This window comes from Scyliorhinus canicula, chromosome 15 (genome assembly GCF_902713615.1).
Source record: "Scyliorhinus canicula chromosome 15, sScyCan1.1, whole genome shotgun sequence".
Classification (NCBI taxonomy): Eukaryota; Metazoa; Chordata; class Chondrichthyes; order Carcharhiniformes; family Scyliorhinidae; genus Scyliorhinus; species Scyliorhinus canicula.
This window is the reverse complement of record NC_052160.1, coordinates 17,886,082-17,910,621: the sequence shown is the minus strand read 5'-3', so window position 1 is coordinate 17,910,621 and position 24,540 is coordinate 17,886,082. Positions and strand designations below refer to the sequence as shown.

The 24,540-nt window shown below is 45.7% G+C and overlaps 1 protein-coding gene and 1 pseudogene across 4 annotated transcripts in view; both read right to left on the bottom strand.

Annotated features, from left to right (window-relative positions):
* The window catches only part of cacna1ha (calcium channel, voltage-dependent, T type, alpha 1H subunit a), an 806,165-nt gene that overhangs the window by 162,499 nt on the left and 619,126 nt on the right, over positions 1-24,540 (bottom strand). The gene's annotated exons all lie outside the window — the stretch shown is intronic.
* On the bottom strand, positions 3,526-3,626 carry LOC119979152 (annotated as a pseudogene).

Sequence of the window (24,540 nt, the reverse complement as noted above, 5' to 3'; positions counted from 1 at the left end):
AGGCCACACACCCCTGGCTGAGGCCCCACCCCCCTGGCTGAGGCCCCCTTGGTTGAGGCCCCACCCACCCTTGCTGAGACCCCACCCCACCCCAGCTGAGGCCCCACCCCCCAGCTGAGGCCCCACCCCTCCCTGGCTGAGGCCCCACCCCCTAGGCTGAGGCCCCACCCCACCCCTGGCTGAGGACCTCCCCCAACTGAGGCCCCACCTCCTTGGATAAGGCCCCACCCCCTTGGCTGAAGCCCCACCTCCCTGGCTGAGGCCCCACCTCCTTGGCTGAGGCCCCACCCCCCAACTGAAGCCCCATCTCCCAGGCTGAGGCCCCACCCACCCCAACTGAGGCCCCACCCCCCCAGCTGAGGCCCCACCCACCCTGGCTGAGGCCCCACCCACCCCAACTGAGACCCCACCCACCCTGGCTGAGGCCCCACCCAACCCAACTGAGGCCCACCCACCCAGGTTGAGGCACCACCAAACAAGACTTCCCACCCCCCCCAGGCTGAGGCCCCACCCCCAAACCAGAGACCCTACCCCCCAAGCTGAAGCCACACCTCCACAGGCTGAGGCCCCACCCCCCCCAGGCTGAGTCCCCACCCCCGCAGGCTCTCTTACTGAAAATTTATTTCAGTAATGTGAATGGGGCACATCAGCGAGATGGATCTGCTTGACAAATATTACAAAATTGAGAGACATAAGCTGATGATTCTTGGGCATTGTTCTAGTTTTTCCCCATTCAGTACAAATCAAACATTATTTTCCCTTAATTGAGACTCACCCAGCAGTCAGTAATACAGGGGACTGAAGAATGGGAGGAGCTCCATAAATGAAATAAATAATGAAAAATTTAGTGAACATGGGCTCAGATTTTAAAGCTGTCTGTGGTTAAATGATATAAGGCCTTAATTAAAACCCCAAAAAGGATTGTTTTCCTTAATTTATATGCTGCCCACATTTGTCTTTCATTTCAAAAGCAAGAATATAAACTACGTTAATAATTGTAATAGCTGCAATAATAAATATTAATTTGATTTGATGAATTGTAACCAGGTTGCCAATGGTATATATATTATAGTGCTTGTGTCTTGAACTAATATTCAGATTTGTGCTTATACTTAGCAGTGACATTTCTGTTCACCCATAGAATAAATGAAGATTAAGCTGGCTTTAGTCTAAATATGGCATAACCTCCATAAAGAAGTTGATCCCTCACTGAACTGCTTCTTCATTTCACATCAGTCTTTTAGTGCCACTTAAACTGTCAGCTGATGTAATAGTCCAATATCAATAAGACAATCCAATTTTGTACTGCCCTGATTTCCCATACTAGCTAAGAATTTGATGCTTCCATGGCCTTTTGCTTTTCATCTTTTCATGATTCTGTTCATTGAAAGAAATTTACTTATAGCTAAATGTACTAAGCAAGGCCCAAACGAAACTCGCACACATCTAAAATACTGCAATCGACACTAAAATGTAGCTGTTAAAATATTCATGGACTTTGATATCTTTTTTGTGGTAACTTGAGACCGCAGAGGAGGTAGTCGAATATGTTGTTTAAAAGAAGAAACTTTATGTAAATAAATAACAAAGTTCAACAATAATTCAGCAGAACAGTAGTAACTGTATTAACTATGAAAGCAGGAGCACTCGTAAAACAGGTCTTCCTTACAGGTCACCCTCTTGCAGACTGAAAAACGCGCCAAAGCTTGCACATGCTCAAAACCCTCAACCAACGCCAGAGAAACAATTACATCGGAGAAAGGCTTGTAACTCTAAACTCAAAATGACACGATGGAACACTCCTCCACCCTTAATTTCCAAACACCCATCAGGACACAAATACCAACGAAAGTAATAGGCATGATCTACAGACTGCATTATGCCCGAAAGGCAGTGCGCACAACACAGCCGATAGATGCCGGGAGATCCCTCTTCCGGGAACTACCCGGATTACCATGCCTTGCGAGGTCGAACACAATCTTGTGAGACGTTGCAATTTGAATCCTACCCATTGCGGGCGGGTTACTTTTGAACAAATCTGCATATTAGAGAGAGACAGCTAGTCTCACTCTAATATGCATCCCCACATTCTAACCAATGTGTTGCGATCGATCCCTTTTGTTTGGCGATCTCAGGTGAGCGCTATTCAGTGCTGGTCACCAAAAATGGGGAACAGATGGAACGGCACTTGTGGGGTCTCCCAAGGGATAGGAGGGCCCGAGATGCTTGACCACTGGGCAGGGTAGCACCATGGTATTGCCGATGCCACCCAAGCACCTTGGCACTGCCAGTCTGGCACCCTGGCAGTTCCACCTGGATGTCAGCCTGGCACTGCCCAGGTGACACTGCTAGCTGACAGGGATACTGTCAGGGTTCCAGGCTGGAAGTGCCAAGATGCGAAGCTGGCATTTGTTCCATGATGGGGATCGGGCCTGATGGTGCCCTGTGCAGGTGCAGGGTGGGGGGGGGGGGGGGCTTGAGTACCCCCTTATAGGTGAGTTGGGGCTATTGGGTGGGGGGGGGGGGGTCAGGGGTCGCGTCAGCGGAGTCGAGAGATCGGGAGGCCATTTAGAACTGGCATCCCGATCTCCTTTGGCACTGAGGAGTTCCGACGGGCGGAGCTCCTCAGTGCAGAAAACGGGACTCAGTGCAGTATCATCAGAGAGTTTCCCGCTGAGGCCCCGGATCTACCTGAATGTGAACAGAGTCTCGTTCGATAGCATGGGGTTTCTCTGCACTCCGAACGCTGGAAGGTAGCTGGCTAAACAGGATTTTCCCTTGTTCCCCAGATTCATATTAGTCGAAACATATGACACTTGCAGACTGAAAAACCCACCTAAGCCTGCACATGCTCAAAACCCTGAACAGATGCCAGAGAATCAATTACATAGGAGAAAGGCTGATAATACTCTGTACTCAAAATGACACTCAGTAACATTTTTAATCGAAATAAGTCAATAAACTGAACTGCTGCGAATTAATTGTCTACAATACACGAGACCAGTTTTAGCCACTGCAGTTTTTGAATCCAGGTATATTCAGTGGACGAATAATGCAAAGTTTATTTTGATACATGTTTGGATGTTTACCTTGTGGTACATGTGTAACCACAGCACAAAACCAATACAAATTGAACTCTTCAAGTCTTTGTATTGATAATTGAAAATCTAAAGAAACAGGAAATATAAGGTTGGAGTTTATCCATCTATTAAATGGGCTAACCAGACCTACGTTTCCACAAAAGCTACAGAACCGTTACTCTCCTTTTCGCAGAGCAACATCCTCCTGTTTCCAAAGGCGAGACCTAGCCGCTATTTGGGGCTGCTATGTTACTTTCAGAAGGGATTCTTTCTCGTCTGTGGTTCGGAGTCACTGATCTGTATCAAGACTAGAAGTTCTCATTTGAAGCCTACACCACCACTTACACCCTGGAGTAAATTAGCATCACCAGCGCGTGCTACGGCAGACAGTGAGATCATCATCAGATGTATGGAACAGCAATGAGTTCCTGCAGAAACTCCATGGGGCAATTCATTTGCCCTCTGAGTTCTTAAATATGCGCAGGGGCCATGCTAATTTTCTCTGTATCGTTCTAATTTTAGTACATGTGCTGCCGAAGCGAGCATGAGCTCTTTAATATGAACCAGTCCACTGACTCCAAGCAGTCACGTAGGAGATCTTCTGTTGCCTCGAACCAGCACTGCACAACCTTCTTAACCGGATTCTCCTGCTTAAGTCTCTGCTTGTATACTGGGAGAAGGAGCACCGTCTTCTGGTCCGATTTTCGGAAGTGCATTCAGGGGATGAATTGGTAGGCACCCTTCATTTTTGTGTAGCAGTGGTCGTGCGTGTTGGGACAGATGTGTTGGTGGAATTTTGGCAGTACACTCTTGAAGTTGGCCTTGCTGAAGTCCCCGGTCACGATGAACAAGGCCTCCGGGTGTTCTATTTCATTGTTATTTATAACTGTACAATTCGTCCAGCACCTTCTTCACTTCTGCTTGGGGTGGGATGCAGACCGCTGTGATAATGGCTGAAGTGAAATCACGTGGAAAGTAGTACGGGCGGCACTACAGGGTCAAGGATTCCAGTGGATTCTCACAATGTGGAGATTTGAGAGGCTCACCGAAGAACCATGAATATTATCAACATTTTAAAATGCTCAATGATACACCTGCTCACGAACCTGACACACGGTGCACCATAAATAAAGAATTAAACTTTATATCATCCAATGGGAGTCAGGTATGGTAGAGTAACAATTTACTTCGAGAGTCCAAAATCTATGTAGCTCATCAGATTATTTTACACATCAGCACAAAGCAGGAGAACAAAGTTCATGATATTTAAACATGACTCAGAAGCATAACATTGTAAAATTAGTGCGTGTAATTCTGGTGAGCATTATCAGTCCTTCTTGTTACATGTGAGGCATCGCATTTTGTTCTGCCACATAAATAATGCCTTTTATATTAACATATACACATATATAAGAAAACAGATAACTGTACACTTGGCAGAGTTAAACATTGCGATGCAAATACATTTCATAGGCTCCCAAATGAACCTTTCAATGTGTAGTTGCTTTTGAACCCACTTCAGTCTGTGTTAAGCTACATTTATTAAACAGGAGTCGATTATTGATATCCACTGGCACACCTCTCCCAAATAGTAAAATTCACAAATCCCAGCTAATTCTTTGTTCCAAATGTTTTTGATGGTAGATAGAACACCCATGATGGACAAAATCAGCACTTGTATGCAACATGTTTGATGGGGTATTTGAAATAGCATCAAAACTGTCTCATAGAGAGAATAGGTAGAGGTAACTCTTATGAAATCCAAAGATAATGAGGAGTCCTGTTTATGATGTCTATTGATATTCAGTTGATGGAGATTTTCATATTCTATTCATGTGTACCTGGCACTTTTCAATGGTGAACTGTAAAACGTTACGAAGCAACTTTCATCTTTTTATTCAGTAAAAGTTCATTTCTAGGTTGCCTAAAGTCAGTATAGACTTAGGTTTCTATTCCTTCCTGGCTCCACAATAATTTGCAGTTGATGGAATGTGTACAGAATAAACTTGTTAATATTATATGTGGGGTGTTGAGGGCTAAAAGTGAAGCACTAGAACTTATTGCTTACTTGCATGACCAGGCTTAACTTCCATTATGAAAAAAGTGTCCAAAAATATACCCTCAAAGGTTGTGACTTCAATATCATTTTATCACAAATAAAGTAACAAATAGGATCAAAACTGCGGTATTTTACAATTATGCAATCCCATAACTGTGTCGCAAGGTGGGTATTTCTGAACATTAGCAAGACACTAATCACAAGTTTGAAAATAAGAGTTTATCTGTCAGGTGAGAATAGGAGCATCTCCATTACCGTGGATGTTAGTTTTAGCACCCTTCATCTAAAATCAACTGGAAGGCTCCAAGTTAGATTGGAATGATGTCACCAATTACACAAGCACAAAAGAGTTTATAAATGTCATGAAGTGTTGAAATTGAAAGCGAGGCCCATCTTCTCACCAGGTACTCGTTAGTTGCAACGTATAATTTTTAATCCAAAAATGGAACCTTTGCTTTGACAATTAGTCACTCAAAGTGATAAACACTGGCTACGTTGTCAACACAGTGTTCATTTGAACAGAGCTCATGGTGAAATGTCAAAGGAAAAGGGGGATCATCAGAGATTACAGATTGAGGACCATTAATCATCACATGACAGGTGATGCAGTATGCGTAGAATACATGATACAGCGAGTAGAAAGAGTGCGACTGGCTAAAGATCCAAGTGAGTAACCCAGGGTTCCCGAAAGCCTGGATATAAGTTCTAAAATTCCTCATAGGTTTTAGCATGAAACCTGTGGGAGTATTTTCCACTCCACATTACTTTCGCGTCAATAAAGCTAATGTTGGTTGTCAATAATAATTACAATTGCAGAAAATTGCTCACATGGAAGCAGTAAACCAAATTGAAGGCTCATTTGCTATACAGGCAACAAATCAATGATCAACTTTCAAGATGAATTAAAACTTACAAAGAAGAGGAAGCAGGGCAGAAATCAAGGGCGCGATTCACTGGAAAAATTTCTAATCGTGGTAGCGAGCTTCCCGGGGCTCGGCCCAGCGAGGCCGGCAACGCAATTAAACACTAATTGGTCCACTTAACGAAGCCTCATAGGCTTCTCGCTGCAAATGAAGGGTCGCCAGATGATTTGCCGGCACTGCTCTTGCCAGCCCCCCGCTAACAATGTCGAGCAGCACTTAAGCTGCACTTACTCAGCCAACTTCAGCCAGTTCGCAATAATGGCGATGAGGAGTCTGGCTCCAAAATTCGGAGATGCTGACTTGGGGAGACCGCTAGACACCGTGGAGACCAGGAGGGATGTCCTGTTTCCCCGAGGGTCCCAGAGAGTCGGCCACAAGGCAGCCAGTGCTGCCTGGAATGAAGTGGTGGCAGCTGTGAGCTCGGGGAGAATGACCAGGAGGACTGGCCTCCAGTGCAGGAAGAAGCTCAACGACCTACACCGGGCAGCATGAGTAAGTGGACATCAACGCCCCCCACACCCCCTCAAGGGAACATCCACCCCCCAACTCCCCATGTGGCCCCCAAACCTTCCTCCCGCCCCTCCCCTTCAAACCCCCCCCCCCCCCCCCAACCTCCCTCCACTGTGAACCACATGTGTGGCTAACGATGCCCCCTTTGCGTCTTCTCAGGAAAAGCTCTCCTATAATCATTGGAGAGGGCCCAGATTGGAAGTGGGATGCCAGACTTCAGAAACCTCACCACCTTTGAGGAGCGTGCCCTGGAAGTGACTGGGGTGGCTGAGGACAGATCAGTGACCCACGCGGAGGCTGGCGGCGCCACAGAGGTGAGGAACCACCAGGGGACTTATCAAACATGGATTGGCGACGGTAGCCACCAGTTCCCCCGAGTTCCACCCCTCTGATGAGGTTGTGTCTTGAGGTCAGCACATGGGACAGGGCGGAAGTGAACTTCTGGCCCCAGAGGATGTCTGTAAGGGGCACCGAAGGCCATGGGGTGAGGCAAGCAGCTGGCCGCCTCCACCTCAGATGTGCATCCTGGGGAAACACCTGGACATAGTGGTTGAGCTAGGAGGGCCAAGCATGTTGGGAAGAGTGGCACCATCGGGAGTGGGGTATTGTAAAACAGATTAAACACCCATTTGCACAACCGTTATGATGCTTCTGTCATTTTCCTTTGCAATGCCGGATGACCTCCGGACCCTCTGCCTATCTCTCCACACATCTCCCCCTCCCCATGGCGCTCACCCATCCTCTGGCCGTGGACAGGACCCAGAGCTGTGTCCCATCCCCTGGATGTTCAGATGTTGCATGTGTGGTGTTGCCTTCTGCAGTGTGCAGGCACTGTGTCCAGGCATCAAGGTGTGATTGGAATGCTAGGCAACTCCCACATGCTACATGCTACATGGCCAGCCCACACACGGGGAACTTCTTGGCATGTGTGAAGTGCTCACTTAACCACGATTGCCAATTCCCTATCAGCAATAGTCTTCAGCCGCAAGGCCAGCGGGTCTCAGCAGTCGGTGGGGGCTATGGGTGGTCGTTGGGGCAGACTGGCAGGGACACGGGTTGCCCCATAACGGGTACACACAATCCAGGGGCTGGCATGGTGGTGCCACGAGTGGTTGCCCCCAAGTTGCCACCCACCCTCCTATGGCGGCCCACTCTTGCGGAAGTTCCCCCATTCCCAACTGAGAATCCCTCACCCCCCACCGAGCACTGGGGTGGCAGACCCAGCACCGCCGGGCTCTTTGCCTGTGAGCAACGATGGCTACTCATCTCCTCGGCTCCCCACAGAAGCCCTTCCACCAGGTTCACGTTTTTCAAAAGGAGTACTAATCAGCGCTAGATTGAGCACTCGATAGGGAGGCCGCTGAATGACAAGAGGCCTATGGATAAGGGGTGGCCCCCATTAATTGTACGAAAATTGGGCTTAAGTGATGATAATTGGTTTCTCGCCACGCTATGGTGAGATCCCGATTTCGCCCACGGGAGCCGGCCGGTTGCATCACAAACTGTTTGGAACCTGGTGTGGTTCTCGTTTTTCGCCTCTCCCGCTATTCACTGGTCTTGTTTCGCTTGAGTGAGAGCGTAATGAGGCCAGAGAATCGCACCCCAAAGCTCTAATCCTAAGTGAGCAAAGGTTTTGTCAACTCAGGTTGTTATTTTGGAATAGATTTCAAGAAAGATTAAAGGCAACACCAATACAGAATGGCAGAATATTTCACTGCTCATATGCTTATCTCATCATGACTTCATATTATCCGAATGATAACAAATAAATTACTACTAAACCGTAGTAAAGTCCAGAAAAAAATCACAAGTCCAGCCATAATAACTTATTTCAAAACAGGAATGGGAGAGCAACTCAGGCAAGAGGCCTACGATATATTGAAAAGTTGCAGTTTAATGACGTCACTGGCAATTTTATACAATCTTAATGCTCAAAATTGAAAGGCTTGCAAGGGCCAAATCCAACAATTACATCATGGGAGAGGGTGTCAAAGATTCCAAGTTAAGTGCTTAAAATACCCTTTCTAAGACTTACTTAAGGGTCAGGAGGAATAGAAGAGCATTCCCCAAGGCCCTTCAGGAAGCCCTGGGCCTTGCAGTCTTAATCAACCCATTCCATCCCAGTGCCAGCAGATCTGTAGAAACATGCATCTCCACATTTACTTGATGCCTGGGTACATCTTCGGGCTTCTGCCCCGCAATTTTGAATATCACTGCCACCAGATTTCAGCTGGGAGACCATGATGAATCAGTTAAAAATAACGCATGTGTTAAAAAGGTCCAAGCCAGCATGGGGAGAAAGCCAGTAGAATGCTGGCACAGCAACTGAGGAAGAGGGAGGCGGCCATTTTTAAAGCGATGCCCAATCTCCCCCCAGCCAGAACTACGGGAGGATTCCCGGCCCCCCGCAGCGCCCAACACCTAACACGGCACCCTGATCATGCATGAAAAACAAATGCCAGCTTAGTCTTGGTAAGCTACCTTGGTAGTGACATCCTGGCAGTACCCATGCCAGCTGGCAGTACCCATGCCAGCTGGCAGTGCCACCTGGGCACCTTGGTAGTGCAAGGCTGGCACTGCCAAGGTTCCAGGCTGGCACCGTCAGGGTGCCCAGGTGACACTGCCAAGGTGCCCAGATGGCACCTGCAGTGCCAGTGCACCATTCTGCCCAAAGGACATGGAGTTGGGGACCTCCAATCCCCTTGGAGTCCCCCATGAGTGCCGTTCCATCTGGCCCCCATTTGTGAGGGACCAGTGCTGCATGGCACTCACCCAAGATCTCTGAGGCAAAGGAGATGAATCCTAAAGCCTCAGGTAACTCAACAATCTGCACATTAGAGTGAGGCTAGCTGCCTCGCTCTAATATGCAGATTTTTGAAAAAAACTGATGCTGCCCACAATGGGCGGGATTTACAACGCAACATCTCACGAGATCGCTTGGATATCGCAAGGCAGTGCGAGCTGGGTAGATCCTGGGAGCGGGGTCTCCTGACTTTTATCGGTCGCGCTGTGCCGCAGTGAGCTGCTTTTCCGGCACAGTGTGGCCATTTTTGTATTCACTAGAAAACTATCTGATTTCTTCTAGCATGATCATATGAGACATGTCCCAATGTTATAACTCAGTTCCTATAAAAAAAATCAATTGAAAACCTTTAATAATAAAGAACTAAATAGAGAACTAGAGAATTCAGAACCTAAAATAAATCAATTTCACGCATGAATTATGCCATTTAAAACAGATTGTCTAAAATAACATCCACATGTATTTTTGCAGCTTCATTAACTGTGTTAAATAGACAAAGAGGCATTATTCGAATGATTGTCCCAATAAAACATGTCACCATATATGTATCTACTAATGCAAAATCATGTCATAATAATATAATAATAATCTTTATTATTGTCACAGGTAGGCTTACGTTAACACTGCAATGAAGTTACTGTGAAAAGCCCCTAGTCGCCACACTCCGGCGCCTGTTCGGGTACACAGAGGGAGAATTAATAATGTTCAATTGACCTAACAGCACGTCTTTCGGGGCTTGTGCGAGGAAACCGGAGCACCCGGAGGGAACCCACACAGACACGGAAAGAACGTGTAGCTTCGCACAGACAGTGACTCCAGCAGGAATTGAACCTAGGTCCCTGGTGCTGTGAAGCAACAGTGTTAACTTCATACGCAACTGGCAGATTCCCATCTTACATATTGTACCTTATTACATATACCGGCAGATAATGAAGTGACATAACCAACATCAAAAATGTACTGAACTATAGACACCCAACACCCAGCAATACACTGAAATTAAGATTACTGAATGCATATTGTTCCCATTTTAAACATTAAGCAGCTACAGCAATAAAAACATGAAAGTAAAGGCACCCATTTTTAAAATGATTTGAAAATACAATTAAGATTCATGCTGCAAAGAAAACTGTGCTCGTGGAATGTTAAATTATTGCAAATATAAAATTAATTTAACATGGTTGTAGTTTCCAGCTAATTAAAAATTTAGGCTGTGAGTCATCTGAAAATGTATTCCCTTTAGACAACACAGAAATAATGAATCTTATCTGCGTTGAATGTCAATAGACTAATTCCTGTTAATCTATATACTTCAACAAATGATATAGTTTAATGATATGCTGCGGCTTTGCTCATTTGGCAATGATTATGGGATCTCTTTAATAGCCTGTGCTAAAGGATGAAAGGCAAAAGGCTGTGAAAAAGCTCAACTCGATGATGAAAAATACTGGTTGTTAAAAAGGTTTGATTAAATTGGCTGAGCCACATGCTTGAATACTAACAGGGCTTCTGGACATATTCAGAATGTATTATCTTAAGACTTCTTGGATAAATACTCAGTCACAATTAAAATAAAATCAGGATTAGTAATGGCCTTCATAAAAAAAATAAAGACTCTGGGTTATTTGAAACCTATTAATTGTTAAAATGTTTTAGTTCATATGCATTAGTTACCACAGTGGTGGATAAGGGATAAAATGCGTCCTTTAATTCAGAAGCTGACAGTGTGAAAGTCTGGTTATAAAATAAACTTTGCTCTGCATTAACAAGTTGTGACTGAACTCTGAATCCAACTGCAAATCTGCAAATTCAACAGTAAATTCTGCTGTACTTGATAATCATCACCAAACTGATAGTACCAAAATGCGGAGAAAGGCAAACTCATTTTGGGACATGGGTTGTGGGGATTGCGGGAGGTCATGGGTATAGGGGGGGGTTAAATTTTAACTCACTGGAGGAACAAATTTGAAATAATTCCTCCTCTAAATTATGCTAAATCTGAAAACACTGCCAATCAATCAAGCCCACAGCACTTGCTGAATGCACGTGTGCTGAACAGCTCAAAGTCAAATTGCAAACCACAAAAGAGAACAGTTTTCAACTGTAACAAACTGTTAAAATATCATAAAGATCCATACTTGAAATGTTGTGTCTGCACTTTTGCAAACTACGATAACACATCGATGGATTTTACTGCCTTTCTGAGTTCCACAGGCTTGTAAAGTAAAATGCGGGGGGTGCATAGTCAACTTTCCAAAAACATTTTCTTACTTTCACAAAACTGTGCTGTAAAAACACAATATGAGTATGGGCAGGAAATTACTGATTTCTGGGCATGACTTACATCAAAATTTTAATGTGCAGAGGAGGATGATCTGTCACCAGAATGATGGAAACTGACTGTCGCCAGTCCTTCTACCAAACTAACGAAAAGGCTTTGATATTACCACTCTACTGATAAGGCAAAAAGGTTAAATTGTGGATATCTGCCGACTAGGAACTGTGACTTCCATTTAAAGTCAGGCCTCAACAGCTGTCAGAGACAGATCCTCCCACCAGTCTGGGCTGCATCTGAATGCATCCTAATTCTTTACGAAATCCGAGCCCTCACTTATTCAATAACTGGAAACCAGAAACTATAATGTCCTGTTGCCAAATGTCCATAAAGGTAGGTAAAAACAGATGTTGGGTTTACGCAATGTTCCAATTTAATAAAGTTTACCAAAAATAATCATAGGGTGGGTTTTTCTGGCCTTCCCAACAGCGGGTTCTTCTGGTTCCGCCAAAGGTGAATGCAGCGCCCCCTCCACCCGGCCATCCCCGCCATGGTGGGCTCATCAACAGCGGGGCAGGTGAGCCATAGGCTGTGGCAGGACCAGAAGATCCCGCAAGTGGCCAATGGTGAGCCACCTCACCAGTGGAAAATCCCAGCAATAGAATCATACAACACCGAAGGCCATTCAGTCCATTGTGCTGGCTCTTTGGTAGTGTTATCCAATTAGTTCCATTCTTTTTCCCTGCATCCCTTATATATTTATCCCTTTCAAGTATAGATCAAATTCCTTTCAAAAGTTACTATTCAATGGGTTAGCACTATTGCTTCACAGCACCAGGGACCTGGGTTCGATTCCCAGCATGGGTGACTGTCTGCGCGGAGTCTGCATGTTCTCCCCGTGTCTGTGTCGGTTTCCTCCAGGTGCTCTGGTTTCCTCCCACAAGTCCCGAAAGACGTGCTGTTCGGTGAATTGGACATTCTGAGTTCTCCCTCTGTGTACCCGAACAGGCGCCGGAGTATGGCGGCTAGGGGCTTTTCACAGTAACTTCATTGCAGTTTTAATGTATGCCTACTTGTGACACTAATAAAGATTATTATTGTGATCAGCTCCCCCAATTCTATCAGGTAGTGAATTCCATATTTTCCAAATACAATTAATTTGTCTTGCATTGATTGACACAGACCAATATTGCTCGTTTCAAGGGTCATATATAGCCAGTGACGTGCTTGTAAACACAGAAATGCACAATGATGATGATTTTACTCAGACATCAATCAAGACTGATTCAATAAATTCTAATTTAATTAAAAGCAAAAGTGGCTAGTCCTTCCCCCACCCAGCAAACCAAATTGCAAATGTTCAGCATCTGCAACTGCATGATCATAACATGATGTACCTTCAGTGGAATATTTATGGCACGCTCTCCAGAGTCTTTCAGGAACTGATGCAACCCTTGAATCAGTTAAATTTAAGGCAATGGCCTCTATTCACAAAAGTTGAACTGAAGTTTTTCTTGTTATTCTTCTTTGCATTAAACATTCATGATGGGCTTCAGAAAAACAGATATTCAAAGGTGAATACAACTTGCAACAAGAGTCAATAATGAATTGGGTACACTTCTGCTTTCCATTTTATTGTTCCGCCTTCAGTTGCAGTCAAGTTAGGAAATCTATTGGAGACGATAATCTGGATTCTTTGTTATCGGGACTATGTCCCCACAAAGTCGTGAAAACTGTAGTCTTTTATACTAGGAACACTGGCGTCAAAAGGCCACAGATTCACCGTCTTGCAGGAGGTTACCAGGCAGCTGTCGTAGAGGTTGCAGCTCCAGCTGCCGATACGGCCACCCGCACTTCTGAGTCAAAGGCTGTGCATGCGCACGGCGGTGGCCTCCAGTGGCCGAGCCGTGCTCCATGGCGGACTCAGCCCGCGGACCTGGACCGCCGGAATAGTGCCCCCGATCGGCCGCTCATCTGACCTGGACCACCCGCACACATAGCCCCCAGTCCCGAATGAGCCCCCCCGCCTTCCGATTGGCCCTCCCCTGACTGTGGCAGCCCAGGACTGAGTCTGCAGCCCCCATGCGAGGTTCCTGAACGGCGTGACCACATTAGAAACACGCCGTCGGGAATTCGGCTGGTCGGGGACGGAGAATAGCGGGGTTGGCCTCAGGCAATGGCAATGTACTTCCCATTTACGCCGCTTTTGGGGGGGGCAGAGAATCACGGTACCGGCGCCGGTCCCGATTTCGTGCTGGAAAAGGGATTCTCCACCCCATCGCCAAACGCAATGTCAGCGTCAGGGTGCGGAGAATCCAGCCCCAATGACTGAACACTTGAAATGGAAAAATATAATGAAATGAAACTCGCTTATTGTCACAAGTAGGCTTCAAATTAAGTTACTGTGAAAAGCCCCTAGTCGCCACATTCTGGCGCCTGTTCGGGGAGGCTGATACGGGAATTGAACCCGCTCTGCTGGACTGCCTTGGTCTGCTTTCAAAGCCAGCGATTTAGCCCTGTGCTAAACCAGCCCATTTCTTGGCCAACCATAATCAAAGAGAGTCAGTATTGATTTGTCAAGGTTAGATCATATCAGGACTATCTGTTCAAAGTTTTGAAGACGTCCCTGGGAAAGGGGAGTATTGTATGGATTTTGCGAAGAATTTTGAGCCCATGTTACCCGGGAGCATAAATGGTGATGTGGGACCAAAATCTTGTGAGTCAGAAAACAAGATTCTCTCTGGTGAGATCTTGTTTTTCGATTTTCCACACCCCTCACTGATGATGTAATGATGTTCCCACCCAAGAAGTTTGGGAACCTCATTTTAATAACTTATGTTTAGCGAGCTGTCTCACTATCACTTCCACCCTCATTGAATTTTCAAACCTCGCCAGGCGGTTTACAATACCTCTATAAAAACGTAAACCTGGTGACCTCAGTTCCCAGGGAGATTTCGAAGATGAGAGCAGTTTGCTACTATCCACCAGGGAGACCAATGGAGAGGAGTACCAGAGAGGCCATGGAGGAGTCTCTCATAAGGACATCTCAGGTATGGGGGGATTGAGTCTCAGGTGTTAGGGGGGGAGGGGGGAGGATTGGGTGCTATCCTGGTTTGGCCCTTCGATATTGGAAGATATTGGCCCACCTGCAGTTCAGATCACGTTTCCTGGGGTGTAAGCGCTGGTTCATGTGAGGGAGCTTTCTGGGGTGACAGCTGGAAGTGGTGTACCTGGATCAGCCACAGGTTAACACAGGGGGCAGTGGTGATGTCTGAGATTGGCTGGACACTGTGGGGGACAATGACAGGGGATATTATTTACTCTAAGAAGGGAGAAGGACTCAGACCGAGGGGGACAACAAATGCTACTGCTATGGGGCAGGGTTTAGAAACTCCAAAGTATATTATGGAGTTCACCTGATCTATAACGTTTTGTTAAATTTGGCTAAGTGAACACAAGAGCCTTAATTTGAGTTGTGATTCAACAGTCTTCCTAGACACTATAATCAAAATAAGTTTCATTCTAAGAAGTTAGTTAACATTTATATAAACACACAGCAAGAATTTTTATCAATTACAAACATAAACATATCCCACAGATACAGTAATCTATGTATAACACTTAATAAATTCCCCCTTAACGGTTCCAATTCAAAAACAAAATCCCATAAACCAAAAAATCCTTTTCAAGGGCTTGGCCCAGCACTCTGCATTCTCACTTGAATAAGACTGGCTTTTCCTGAGATTGTGACTCCGTCTCACCACGGGTTTAAACCCTTCCAGAATGGCCCTGTTACTCCTCTCTCGTTCTTCTAGATGGTGGTTACTGTCTCCACATCCTCCTTTTATCTGCTCTTGAGGGAGCAAGAGCCTCTAAGTATCTAAATTATCAAACTATCTAAGAATTTCATATTGAAACAGAAGTGCTGGATAAACACAGCAGGTCTGGCAGCATTTGCATCGAGTCCATGTGACCGGATCAGATGCTGCCAGACCTGCTGAGTTTACCCAGCATTTTCTGTTTTTATTTCAGATTTTCAGCATTTGAAATATTTTGCTTTTATTTAAGAATTTTATATGTTTTAGTACGAGAGAAAAACGGATTAAGTGAATGGATAACACAGTAGCAGATGATGTTAAGTGTGGGACATGGGAGGTCATCCATTTTTAATCCAATAAAGACAAATTTGAATATAACAGAAAGACTAGGATCTGTGGGAGTGCAACGAATCAGTACAGGTGAATCACTACAAGGAAGGTTACAGATGCAAAAGTAATCAAAATGGCCAACAGAAAGTTGACCTACATCTTAAAGTGGTTAGAATATGGAAGTGATCCAGTTTTACAGAGTCTTGGTCACACCCTATAAGAACATAACACAAAAACAGGAGTAGGAGTGACCCATATGACACTTCAAGCCTCCTCCTCAGTTCAATAATCCTGTCTGTTCCCCAAAGCCATTGGCTCCCCTGAATCTGGCCTCCCAGTCGTGGGTTTCTCGGTGACTGAAGGTGGCACCCATTCACTAGTGGCTGGATTCTCTGCTCCTGCCGCTGTCAATGGGAATTCCCATTGAAACCACCTCACGCCACCAGGAAACAAGGGGGGGGGGGGGGGGGGGGGGCGTGCTGCTGATGGCAGGACTAGAGAATCCTACCGGAGTGAATGGGCGAAGAATTCCGGCCAAATAATCTGGACTACTGAATTCAGTTTTCGGAAAATTGAGGCAGTTGCAAATGATTCCTGCAGGGGAAGCCAGTCATGCTGCTTTTGGGCATAATATCATTCACTGGGAAGCCTGGTTGATCTGTGGGGGGGGTAACATCAGCAAATTTGCAATATTAGGAAGAACAAAGCAATCTTTTCTTATCATAGGAATGAAAGTCAGTGCAATCTAATTTATAATATTTTTTATACCATTATTTTAATTGAAGTAAAAATACTAATTAATGGTAAGGCAAACATAGTCATTACCATGTCACAGAAATAATTTACTAAAAAAACAAATCTGTCAGGCATCAGTTTCATAAAGTACAGAACAAGCAACCTACATCTTTGCCAATGCCGGTTTGTAACTGATGGATAAAATGTGTGTCAGGACATTGATTATCCCTTCAAATTCTCAATGCCTCAACAGTTTTGAGTGCTTCCATGTAAACGGAGTGGGGAATTATGGCACAAATTCATCTTCTGTCACAATGTTGGACATCAGGATTAGTGCAATGCAAAGCCTACCAACCTACAAAGCAAAGCTGTCCTTCCAAACGAGAAGGTACTATGCCAATTAATTTTACTGTCATCAGTCTAAAGGTTAAATCTTGAACATGGTAGACAACCATGCAGCCTTTAATCGTGTTGCTGTGCTCTTTCATTGCTTGTACAACTTTGCTCATTTGTCTCCATGTCAAACAAAGGGTAAAGGGAACAAAACCCATTTGAAAACAATCAAGTATTAAAGGGGATGGACATCAATTCTTGGTGAGAAAGACCTTCAAGTGGAACTAGAATCCAGAGTTTGATCTATGGTCATTAATCAAATCATTTGATGAAATAGCATGTTTACATAATGAACATAGTTCCAAACAACGCTTCCGAAAGTGTACACGCACAACACCTCTGCAACGAAAATTACAAAATTAATTTTAGGTGGGGTTGGGAGCAAAAATGCAGAGGAATATTTTTTTAAATCTGCATTATTTTAGCAAGACTTACCTCTTTTTCATCCTAAAATACAGCCAATACATTTTATGAACAAACTGAAGATTACTTTTTTAAAAAACGATTACAAAGTTATAAAATAGTTTAAAAATAAGAGGGCTCCATTTAAGGCAGAGATGGGGAGAATTGTTTTTCTCTCTGAGGGTTGAAAATGTTTGGAACTCTCTTCCCCAGAGAACAGTGGAAGCAGGGTCAGTAAATCATTTTAAGGCAGAGGTAGATAGATTCTTGACTAATAAAGGGAGAAACTGAATCAATTCCAGCTAATTTACAAATTAGGGAAATAAGTTAATCATTGGTTTAGAAATATAATCATGATGCAGATTGATTTGTTAAAGGGAGTTGGCAGAATATGGAGTTGAGGCCATAATAAGATCAGCTGTGATATTATTGAACGGCGGAGCAGACTTGAGGGACCAAATGGCCTACTCCTTCTCCAAATTCATGGGCGCAATTCTCCGCTGCCCACGATGGGTCGGAGAATAGCGGGAGGGCGTCCCCGACATTTTTCACGCCCTTCCGCTATTCTCCCCCCCCCCCCCCCCACGACACGAATCGCGGGTCGCCGTTTTTTACGGCGAACAGCGATTCTCCCCAGGCCGATGGGCCGAGTTCCCAGGCCTTTACGGCCGTTTTGACAGCAGCAAACACACCTGCTTGCTGCCGTCGTAAAAACGGCCGCAGCATGCCCGTTCTGGGCATCCAGGGCCCCGATTGGCACGGCCGTACCACAGCCGTGCCAAGGAGGGCATGGCCCGCGAACGGTGGGCACCGATCGCGGGCAGTGCGTCCGTAACGGCCAAGGGAGATGACGGCCCCGCGCATGCGCGGGTTGGAACCGCCCAACCCGCGCATGCGCGGCTGACGTCATCGTGCGCGTCAGCCGGCGTGACGATTGGCGCGCGGACTTAGCGACGGTCGCTAAGGCCGCGATGCCATGCTTCACGGGGCCCTGCTGCTAGCACCGCCCGCGGGGGAGAATCGGGTCCCGGGAGGGGGTGCGGAGGCTGCTGTGAAACACGGCCAGTTTCACGGCAGCCTTTACGATTCACCGCATTTGCAGAGAATCGCGCCCCCTATGTTTACATACAATTAGACAAGACTAGACCGGACTGGTGTTATAACACATTACAACATCTGTGCAAACAGGTAAATAGTGCACTAAAATTATAGGGCGAGATTCTCCGAAATTGAGGCCAAGTGTTCGCGCCGGCGTGGACGCCGTCGCGTTTCACGACGGTGCGAATAGGGCCCAAGCACGACCTATTCTGGCCCCCACAGGGGGCTAGCACGGCGCTGGAGGGGTTCATGCCGCTCCTGTATACCCCTATTGCTTCTTTACCCCGCGCCAACCTGCGCATGCGCAGTTGAGGCAGCTCAATCCTGTGCATGCGCAGTTGGGCCGTGCCATCCTGCGCGAGCGTGGGGAATTACGCGCGCTGACTCCGACCCAAATGGGTTCGGTGTTCAGGGGGCGGCCGCGCCAGGACGTAGGTCCGGGGGGGGGGGGGGGGGGGGGGGGGGGGGGAGGCTGTCCCGCCGATCGGTAGGCCCTGATCGCGGGCCAGACCCCATTGGAGGCCCTGCCCCCCCACCCCTGGTGAAGGTGCCCACCCCCCAGCATTCCCGCAGAGTTCCCGCCGGCAGCGACCAGGGGTGAACGCCGCCGGCGGGACTGTCAATTTTTCCGCCGGCCACTCGGCCCATCCGGGCCGGAGAATCGCCACTCGCCATTTGCAGCGATTGTCCGAGTGGCCCGGTGCGATTCTCGCGCGCTGGTTTCAGGGGGAGAATCGTGTGCGGGTATCGGGGCGGCGTGGCGCGACTCATAGACTCTCAGCCTCAGCAAAGTGGGTAGATGTAAAGTGAAAGTCAGATGCTTTATCATAGTGTAAGGGAGAGAATTTTACTGGGAGGGTTCATCATATTAGTACTTTTGTGTATTTGTTTGCCGTCTGTTCAGTGATGATGGAAGCATTGCAGAACATTGCTTGGAGGATGTGACTACCCCAGGGGGACACATACTGGAGAAAAGAAGCAATAGGGGTATACAGAGAGCTGTGAGATTGTGGGTTTGTTTCTCACTTTTACACAGCAAGAGAATTCTAAATATCTTGCCAAAATTGATTTAACAAATCAATCTGCATCATGATTATATTTCTAAACCAATGATTAACTTATTTCCCTAATTTGTAAATTACTGCATTATCTGGAATTGATTCAGTTTCTCTTTTGATGAATGAGATAGCTTTCAATAATGTTCCTTTTTGTAATGGGAATAAAATAACAGGCAGTGGCTAATAAACTTAAAATTGCACATAATGAACATATTCATTGTAATTATACACAAGCAGCAAAAATAACTAGCATTTACACAATATCATTAATGCAGTAAAATATCCCAAGGTCCTGCACAGGAGTATAATTGACAAAAATTGGACAAAGGAGGAGCCATTTGGACAGTTAGCCAAATACCTGGTTGAAGAGATAGGTTTTAAGAAGCACCTTAACAACAAGTGAATGCATTTATACAGTGTTATGATCCGGGACCAGACCCAAAGTTGCTTGCATAATCCAGTCCAGGACATAGGGTCCAGTAGGCATAGGGTCCCATTCAGGACCCGGCGAGTGCATATTCAAGTGTTCCTAACTGTGCACTTAAATATGCAAATGTTGTCCCTCCCATTGTGGGCGGGATCCAGATTGTGCAATCCCCTTAGATCTCCAGCATACATCCCTCTAAAACGTAATGCAATTCAGGTTGGGTCCTGACTTGAGTTAAAGTCCACGCAGTTGGACAACAGCGGAGTAGAGTTAGATGAGCATGGTATAGTTAAATGTTTTGAAGGCTGCAGACATGTTGTGGAGGGAATGTTTACCATGGTCATAGAAAATACAATTTGTGACTCTGATGAGTCACATTTGGGGGCAGCAGGGTAGCATGGTGGTTAGCATAAATACTTCACAGCTCCAGGGTCCTAGGTTCGATTCCCGGCTGGGTCACTGTCTGTGTGGAGTCTGCACGTCCTCCCCCTGTGTGCGTGGGTTTCCTCCGGGTGCTCCGGTTTCCTCCCACAGTCCAAAGATGTGCGGGTTAGGTGGATTGGCCATGCTAAATTGCCCGTAGTGTCCTAATAAAAGTAAGGTTAAAGGGGGGGGGGGGTTGTTGGGTTACGGGTATAGGGTGGATACATGGGTTTGAGTAGGGTGATCATGGCTCGGCACAACATTGAGGGCCGAAGGGCCTGTTCTGTGCTGTACTGTTCTATGTTCTATGTTCTATGAGGGCTGTTTCATTACTGTGGTAGGGCCATAAATCTTGTGCGAGGTTCTCAAACATGGAATTACATGAACGATTGGAACAAATTTGTGACCAAACGTCCAAAGACTTTGGTGAGGAAAGGGTTGGAGTAGTAGATTTGCATAAACTATAGGATTTGGATGAGGTTCAGAAGTAAAAAAGAGCACCACTCAAAGCACACAACAGGGCAGAATTAAAAAATGGTGGGGGGAAAGGTGGTGCGTCTCTTTTGCATTTTTCTATTAAACTCCAGAAACTATTCCTATTAGATATGGAGTTATTTTCACATTTATAAGGAGGGAAAGATTTTGAAAAATCTCCAAGAATTTACTGCAGAATAGGCTTCAGAAACTTATGCTAATAGTATTTTTTCACAATATTTTGGGTCATACAAATAAGGATATTGCACAATAAACGTTTTACGTTCCAGTGGCATGTAGCTTGCTGTGCATAGAACCAGTGGCAACGTATCAGGTGAAAAATACCACAGACTAAAAAAAATGCCAAGATTGTGATGGAAGGCTATTACAAGGGGGCATAAAGAAGGGAAGTCCTCGGCTGTTTTGACTGGCTATAAAATAATAACAATGAGACCAGCTAATTGCATGAAGAAAATTATTGTAAAGTAGCCAAAGGTTTCCAAAACATTCATTATCAGTAATTGCAATCGACATGCACATTCAGAGTCCAACTTCAAATCTCCAGCATACATCCCTCTAAAACGTAATGTGAAGAAGTGTGACAAGTATCAGATCAAGCCTCTTAAAAGGGCAAAATCTAACATCCGCGGCCAACTTGGGATGCAACGTGGGCATTAAATCCGATTTACCTGACTTTCAGCGCCTTGTGAGATCTAAGGGGATTGCACGATCTGGATCCTGCCCACAATGGGCAGGGCCAAAATTTGCATATTTAAGTGCACAGTTAGGCACACTTGAATATGCACTCGCCGGATCTAACCAGCGACCAGGATCAAATCCCCTCACCAAGGAAACCCCAGCAGGGCACTCTTTAGCATTGGCCGCCACAAACAGGGACCAGGCGGAACAGTACCTCGAGGACCCCATAATCGGTATGTTGGGGAGGGTCCAGAGGTCGCATTAGATGATCAATAGAAATTAAAGTAAGTGTGGCCTCTGCGGGGCCTTCCCCGCCAAGCCCCCCAAAAATACCGAGTCCCATTTGATAGTGGGGCTGTTCCCTGATACACCAACCAACAGTGGGACTCTGTTTCTTTTTGTTAAATCGGGCCCAAAGATTTTAAAAAGTTGAAGTCGGAAATAGTCTTTCAAGATTTTTTATTTTTGTAAAATAATTCAGTTTCAACTGTAATTCTAATGGCATCATTGAGGATAAAGGGTAAGGAGGAGTTTTTACACTTGAGTGTGGCAGAACTAAATCACCATAATGTCAGTCACCCAGGGCTTTACCAACAATTCTGTGATTCAACACAACATTTCTGAATTCAATTCCTGCAAATGGTGGAATTTAGAAAATCCTTTTACTTGATTCTCTGATGTTATTATCTCTTACTGTTAAAAGAAACAGCCCTCAATTTTGTGCCCTTGTTCGCCTCAAGCGCAAGAGAGCCCAAGACTTGAAAACTAAAATCTAGCCGGCAAGATCTCGTTTTCCAATTCTCCCCACCCCTCGCCAGTGACATAGCAAGGTTCTTCCCCAGGAAAGTCGCCAATCTTATTTCAATACATTTCCATATAATTAACGGGTTTCCTCGCTAAATTGTCCCCCCCATATTTGGAATTTCCCCCTCAGTGATGAGACTTCATGTTTCAAGGTTTGCACGCCAGTTTTCTCATCTGAGCCTGTACTCTGTGGAGAGCATGGAAAATTCCACCCACAGAAACAAAATATTTGATTTGATGTGGAGATATCCTCTTAAAATTGTTTCTGCCATTGTATGTAGAAGTCTTGTAAGAATGCTTATATTTGCCCAATGATACAAGACTAAAATTGTTTAACATGGTGCGGTTAAAAAACATCTCTTGTTGACCGATTCAATCAATTCCAAGATCATTAAAACCACTGGACCCGGTGAACAACTAACTGACTGATTCCAGAGTTTACTGTGAATCCAGAGTTTACTGTGATTCCAGAGTTTACTGTAACACTGTTAAAGTGCAGGAGGTTTAAGAAGAGTACTGCTAGTTGCTCTGCTTGTTGATGACTGGGACCAGGATTGTCTAGCCCCATTATGGCAGGATCTGCTGTGGGAGATTTGGCAACCCAGCCAAAAGTCCATTGACTGCTTGCCCAGACCAGATGATCCCAACGAAGAGCAGGCCCAGAAAATCCCACTCTATGGTTCTGATTGCATTATTCACCAAACATTTTAACTCCTCCTCACAGCAAAGGATCTGGAACACATTTAATTTCCTTAATACATAAACAGTTTCTGAACTTATCCAGACTGATTTCACATCAATGTGACTCAGATGGTGTGTGACTGCTTAGAACAAAATAACAGGGGGATAAGTGAGCATGCAAAAACTGGCAGAGAAGAGCAGGTCCCAATGGTTCAGGAGTGTGGTTTTCTTCCACCGCAAACGTGAGCCACTTAAGGCTAAGTTAATTTGCTAGTTTTCCATGGTCCCTCCGCTCTCCCTGCCTCCCACATTCATCTGCTATTCTGCTTTTAAGTATTTACATATTCACTGGTTCTCCATCTTTTCGATGAGACGGTAAACCTGTATGCTCTCTCAGGTTGATGGAAAAGATCCCATGGGACTATTTCAAAGAAATGTGGGGGTGTTATTGCTGGTGTCCGAGCCAATATTTATCCCTTTCCAAAATCAGAAAAACAGATTACCTGGACATTATCACATTGCTGCCCCGCTGTGGACAAATTGGTTTCCATATTTCCTGCATTACAAGAGTGACTGCACTTAAACAATTTAGAATCATAGAAACCCAACAGTGCAGGAGGCCATTTGGCCCATCGAGGCTGCACTGACCGTCCAAAAGAGCACTCTAACCTCAGCCCACTCCCTTGCCCTATCCCAGCAACCCCACCTAACCTTTTGTCTGCTAAGGGGAAATTTATCTTGGCCAATCCACCTAACCTGCACATCTTTGGACAGTGGGAGGAAACCAGAGCACCTGGAGGAAACCCAAGCAGACACAGGGAGAAAAGTGCAAACACCGCACAGTCACCCGAGGCTGGAATTGAACCGGGTCCCTGACGCTGTGAGGCAGCAGTGTCACTGTGATTCACCCCTAATTTATTGGATATAAAAAACTTTGGGGAGCCCTGAGATTGTGAAAGGTGTTTTATAAATGCAAACCTTTTATTTTTTTCCTATGCATCTTTTACTTGGCTGATCAGGGTAGACCATTCATCTTTCTTCTGTATTACGCACCCATCCTGTTGGTCAGGCTGGTGGCACTGACTAGTGTTGCCACCATTTCCCAGGCGGGATTCGTCAACTTGCTGGAAGACCTTCTGCCAGTCCGAGGGTATATTGTCGCCCGCCTCTCCTCCACAGCATCCAGCAAACAACTGAGGTCCCGCACCGCAAATCTAAGAGCTGGTTTCCTCACTGCCATCCTCCTAGCTTGAATGAGAGCAAGTGCTGTGGAGCCGTTTAAATGCAGCTTAATTGAAGTGTTCGGATGGCCCCCAGGGCGGGCAAACCAGAAGCTTCACGCCTCAGGCACAGCATATTTGACGTGGAAAAAAAAATCTTTTAAGTGCCTGCAAATTGGGGTCCAGATCGCGCCGCTGGGGCCGGCAGGAATTGCACTGAATTTCTCGCCCATAATGGCAGTCATTTTTTTTGGAACATTCCGATCGACATTTCGAAAGAACTTTAGGATATCCTGAGGTTGTGTGAGAAGCTATAGTATTGTAAACT